General features: G+C 49.4%; 1 protein-coding gene across 5 annotated transcripts in view; it reads left to right on the forward strand.

The window, feature by feature from the left end:
• The first annotated feature begins 313 nt into the window (after positions 1–313).
• Evi5l (ecotropic viral integration site 5 like) overlaps positions 314–5,932 on the forward strand; it is a 42,182-nt gene continuing 36,563 nt past the window's right edge. For all 5 annotated transcript variants that reach the window (XM_052168251.1, XM_052168250.1, XM_052168252.1 and 2 more), the window contains exon 1: positions 314–514. The gene's annotated coding sequence lies outside the window, so the exon portion shown is untranslated. The remainder of the gene's footprint in view (positions 515–5,932) is intronic.

A 5,932-nucleotide genomic window follows, 5' to 3' on the forward strand; every position in this document is an offset into this window, starting at 1 on the left:
GATTGGGTAGAAATCCCAGCTCTGGGAGGAGCTTAGTCAAGGCCGCAGCTTTCCTTCAGAGGCACACCTCTTGCCCATCACTATTAGTAGTCGATCAATATCACTACTTACCTTGATAGGCAAGATTAGACGTCTATCACAGATTCTCTCATTTCAATTCGCTCCTCTCCGCCAGGGTCCGCCTCATGGGGTGGCTATGGATTGGTCAGATCTCATGTCATTCTTCTCTGGTGGGCGGAGCCAAGGACCTAAGGGGGCGGTGAATTGGCTGACTGGGATGGGCGGGGGGCGGGGGGACGGAGGGGGCGGGGCAGCGGCTCCTGTCAGCGGGTGAAATGGCAGTGGCGGAGCCGGCGACGGCCACGGTCCCCGGGGGTGGCTGACTGGAAGGGGCCGGGCCGCGGGGTTTGCGGGACCCTCGAGCAGACGCGACCGCGGGTAGGAGCATCTGACGACGCAGCGCAGGGACAGCGAGGCGAGGCGCGGCGCGGCGATGGCGGCGCTCTCGGCGCAGGTAGGGCGGCCCCGAACCGGGCCTCTTCTCCTGGGGGCGTCTGTGCTGCGGGGCCCCGCGGGGAAGCCAAGCCAGGAGCGTGACCTAGGGTCGCCTGGCCTCCAGAATCTGCGCTAGGAGCCTTGGCATTCCCAGCCCTGGACCCTAGAACTCCGGCCTCCGCCCACCCTCCTTCCCGATCCCCTCAGGATCCCTCCCAGGGCTTCTAGGACCCCATGTCTCTTCGCGACACCCCCACAGGCTCAGGACCTCTGTTCATCTTTCCCAGGACTCCTCTCTGAGAACCTGTCCAGGGCTTCCCCATCCCCCAGTGTGCAGACCTGCCCCCCCACCACCATGAGCGTCCCCCTCCAGTCCACAACCGGAGTCCCAGGACCCCTCCCATCTGCACATCTCTTGCCTTTACGTCCCCCTAAACCCCTCACTTGGCTTCCTATGTCTGGCCTACACCCTCATCCTCTCCAAGGAGACCAAGATCAGAGTCCTATACTCTTTCCTTCTGACTCCACAGAAACCCATGCCTCGCCTCTTAAATGGAAAGATTCCCAACTGAATCCAGAGACATCAGCTCAGCCTGCTCGCTTGGCACCCCTCCTGTTCAAGGGCTCCACTAAAAAACAAAAAACAAAAAAAGACAAAAAATTACTTCTAGTCTTCTGAGAGGACCCTCAACCTCTGAGAGGACCGACCATACCCTGTTGCTGATCTTGAGCCGTCTAGATTGCATCTTCCTTAAGAAATGAACACTCAGGACTTCCCAAAAGATAATGCTAAATCCCATCCCCCATAGACACACCCTCTCCAACCATCTGAGAGATAGAGTGAGGTCATTTAGGTACCCCTAAATATACAGGAACCTAGAGGCCCAACACAGACCCGGGCCCATGAGTGATCTCTCCTCTCTCTCTCTCTCTCTCTCTCTCTCTCTCTCTCTCTCTCTCTCACACACACACACACACACACACACACACACTACATACCTCCTTGAGCCCAGTACCCTCAACAGACCTCCTAACTCAGACAAAAGACAGAAGATTGTGAGATGACCAGCTCTGTCCCCAGCACCTAGCCTGTCCCTTCCACCCCAATCTCTGAGATAGGACTACACTGGGACTCCAAGGGCTGTCAGGGCCTAGAATCTACCTACCACAAATCTCTTCCCCTACTCTGTCTCTCCCTTTCTTACCCTTTTTAATACCTTTTTTTTCCCTACACCACTGTCCCAAAAGGAACATTTCCAAATCAACGGCATCCCCCTACACATACCATGAGGAGTAAGATCTTCCAGCTGCTCCTGGCCCCAGTCCTAAAGTCTGACCAGACTGGTAGGACCAGCATCCCTGAGCCTTTGGCATCTGCTGGCCTCAGATGATATAGACTGTGCTGCCATCTAAGGTGCTCATCAAGGCCAGTTTCTGAGAGCCCTGTGAGTTCCTTTACCCACCACCAATATTTAGCCAAAATAAAACAGCTTCCTTCTAGCATTTGGGATCTGCTCTGACTGGGTCAGACCTGCCAAAAGCAAGCACCTCTTTAAGGAATATTTTCAGAAGGGGAAAAAAATGTGAAGAGGCCTGGGGTGCGGGGTGGGGAGAATATTGAAAGGATGCGGATGCGTGCTCTGCTTGACCCTCCACCCCCCCACACACCACTCCTAGCCAGTCTGTCATTGAGCCAGACTCCCCACATCCCTGACTCTTTCATGGTTGTATTGTATTGGTTCTTCCCACCAATTCTGCCGCCCAGCTCCCATCCTAGGGTCCCACCTGTGGGTTCTCTCTGGGTTCCTGCCGTTGACTGTGGTGGTTTGGAATGGATCACCGGTGGCTTGGCCCTGGCACAAGAACTAAGGCACAGGACAGAGAGGAAAGAAAAGATTACAGAACTGGCTGTAGTCTGTAGGACTATAGAGTATAAAGGAGAATCCAGAGTGAACCAGCTCCAAACAAGCATTCAGTTATGCCTAGAAAGACCCAGATAAAAAGCCTAGGTTTCCTTGTAGAATATTTACAAACAAATTCTGGACAGATTTGAAAAACAAAAACAAAAAAAAAAACCTCATCTTGGCTTAAGAACTTCAACTTCTCCATCTGGAAAACGGGGTTTAGGGGGATAAGCCCTTAGAATAGTAGTACTCTGTGCTGCAATCGAGCCAGTTAGATTAGGGTGTGGCCTAGTGTGTTTCCTGGGAGCAGTGAAAAAGAGAACAGTGGGGTTTAGCAGAACAGACCACACACACACCTAGCAAAGTTGGTATCGCCACTGGCCCTGATGATCCCTGTCCTTAGTGGATAGTAGTCATCTCTGAAGGACTTAGCCATCTTGCAGGAAGCTGGCTTAAATGAGGGCTGAAAGAATGAAGAAAAATGATGGTCTCTTGTAGGACTTGTAGTCATGCAGGGGTCTCCTGGAAGAACTGAGGACATGGGGAACGACTGGGCAGCCTGATGGACATGAGATAAAAGTTTACCATATCCATTTGAAAGCAAGAGTGCACGAAAAGACTTGAAGGTCATGTGGCACATGGGAAGCTGCAAGACCTCCTCCCACTCCCCAGGGGACTTTGCACAGATGGACACAGAGAGGTAGAAAGGGCCTCTGGGATAGACTGTGAACTCTGTAGAAAGTACCAGAAGGCTTCAAGTTTTTGAATAGTACTAACACTGCTTTGTTATACCCTGGGGATATGGATACATCGTCTTTTGTGTCTGCTTTGATAGGTACTGGTAGATCAGAAACATGTCTCCTTGTAGAATATAATGTCAATGTTTATGGGTGATGTCCCCACTGTGCCCAGGGAATTGACTCAGGTGTCCTGTATCTAAAGCCTACACAGCCAGCTTGAGGAAGAGTTGGACCCAGAAGCAGCACACATTGATTGAGCTCATGCCTTGAGTTCACTAGGCCAAAGATCATTTGCATATCATCCCATTTAATCCTCTGAGTGACCCAAAGGAGCCAGTGTTCTAGTGTGTGCCTTTGCTATCACATGCTGCTGCTGCTGCAGTAGGAATACAGGAGACAGAATTACTTAGACTGCGCTGCTGTAAGAGTTCTGAGGAAGGGCATCCAGGAAGGTGTGACAGGGATGACTTATGGATGCAGTCACCAGGCAGGTGTGGCAGCTTAGGGTGTCTTAGAAGTACTTGGACAGGGGCTGGGAACCAGCATAGTTCTTTCAAGGGATGTGTGACTTCTGGGGATGGATGGATGGATGCATGGATGGATGAGCTTTATCCTTCAGGCCAGAGTACACCAAATGTGATCCATATGACAGTACACACCACCAGGCACTCATGGTCAAAAGGGATCTGAAATTAGGAAAACTGGCGGAAGTTACAAACCATACCATGTAGGTACTGGGAATCGAGCCCTGGGTCTCTGCAAGAGCAGCCAATGAACCATCTCTCTAGACACTGTCTACCTTGTTTTTTGAAAGAGGTCTCTCAGCTGAGTGGTGGTTGATTCTTGCTGGTTAGTCCCAGCACTCAGGAAGCAGAGGCAGGAGAATCTCTGTGAGTTCAAGGCCAGCCTGTTCTACAGAGCCAGTTTAAGCCAGGACTACATAGATAAACCCTATCTTGGTGGTGGGGAGGGGGTAATAAAAAAGAAATAGGTCTCTCACTACGACCTAGAGACCCTCCTACCCCTGCTTCCCTGGCACTGGTATTACAAACACACACCACTGTGCAAGCCTTTTCACATGGAGGCTAAGCTTCGAACTCAAGTCCTCATGCTTTCATGGAAAGTACTCGACTCTCTCTCTGGCCCTATAAGATAGGATCATTAAGCAGTTGGTTTTTTGCCTGTGTGTATGTGTGGTGTACTTGTCCATGGGCACAAGCGTCTGTGAAGATGCACTTGTGTGCATGTGCCTGTGGAGGGCAGAGTATCTTCGTCTATTGCTCTCCACTTTTATTGACTAACACAGGGTCTCTTGCTGAACCTGTAGCTTTCCAGTTTGTCTAGCTAGCCAGCTTACCTAGAGATCTCCTGTCTCTGTCTCCCAAATGCTTGAATTACAGATGGCCACCATCCTTTCTCTGCTTTTTTATTTTTAATAATTTTTATGTGGATCCCTGTTTGGTCTACATGTGTGTCTGTGCATTTTGTGCAATGCCCACTGTTAAAAGAGGGCATTAGATCCTCTGAAATTAGAGTTACAGTTAGTTGTGAGTCTCAGTGTGGTTTCTGGGAATTGAACCTGAGACCTATGCAAGAGCAGCCAGTGCTCTTAACTACTGAACCACTTCTCCAGCCCCTCTTGCCCTGACTTCTGCGAGTCCAAACACTACTTTTACAACAAGCAGTTTATCCACGGAGCATCTCCCCAGAACCCCCATGAAATCTTTCCATTGATAAATGTCTCCCACACAACCTGTGAGCAAGTCCCAAGAAAGGAGGGGGCCTGTCTGTGTTTCACAGGTGAATCCCAGATTCACAGAGCAGTTTCTCAGTAAAACGTGTTTGATTTTACAAGTTAATAAGCTTCCCTCCATCAGCCATTTCAAAAACGGAAAGATGTCAGATCTGTCTGCCTTAGGTAAAGGTAATGCTTGGTAGGGCCAATCTGCCTCACCTGTGCCGCCATCCAGCTCAGCAAGCCCAGAAAGCTAGAACAGATGACAGAGAACGACAGCTACACCTGTGCACCCACCACAGGAAGTCCTTGTGAAGGGGCTTTGATGTTCTTCCCCTGTCATTTTCAAGGACATTCAAATAGAGAAAATGAAGAAATTTGCCCCCCAAATGAACCTGTTACAGTGGCAGAAAATAAGCTGGTAAGGACATACAATGTAAACTTTTTTTTTTTTTAGGTCAGATGAGAATTTGTAGGTCATAATGGTCTTAGGTTTTCACCTGAAGGTTTGTTGCTGTTACTGCTCCATTATTACCAGTAGAGTGAGTATAGTTTTATAGTGTTTTGTCCTTAAAGATCATCACCATTAAGGGGTAATTTGCACTGGACGGTGGGGTCCACCTAGTCGCCTTGACAGCCCTTACCCTCAAGGAACTCTCCATCCTGCAGAGACTAAATACAGGCCACTGCTGATCCTAAACACAGGACAAAAGTCTGAGTGGTAATAATACAGAATGGGGGTGGGGAGGGAGGGAAGGAGGGAGAAAGAGGGAAAGAGGAAGAGAGAGTATTGGTCAGGTACTATCATTAACCCTGTTTACAGACTGCAAAGTCATGATACCTGGATCACAAGAGGAGTATATAAGGAGGTTTCAACTGTAAGCCAAAAGATCCAGAATAACTATCCACACTACTAAAATATGGAAACTTGCAGAACATCTTGAAGAAATTGGTAAAACTGACAGGGTATATAGCACCGTTGGTAGGACACTTACTTACCATGCACAAAGCCCCAGGTTCAATCCCCAGCACTATCAAAAACAGATTTAGTGGCTGTT

This window comes from Apodemus sylvaticus, chromosome 22 (assembly GCF_947179515.1).
Source record: "Apodemus sylvaticus chromosome 22, mApoSyl1.1, whole genome shotgun sequence".
Taxonomy (NCBI): domain Eukaryota; kingdom Metazoa; phylum Chordata; class Mammalia; order Rodentia; family Muridae; genus Apodemus; species Apodemus sylvaticus.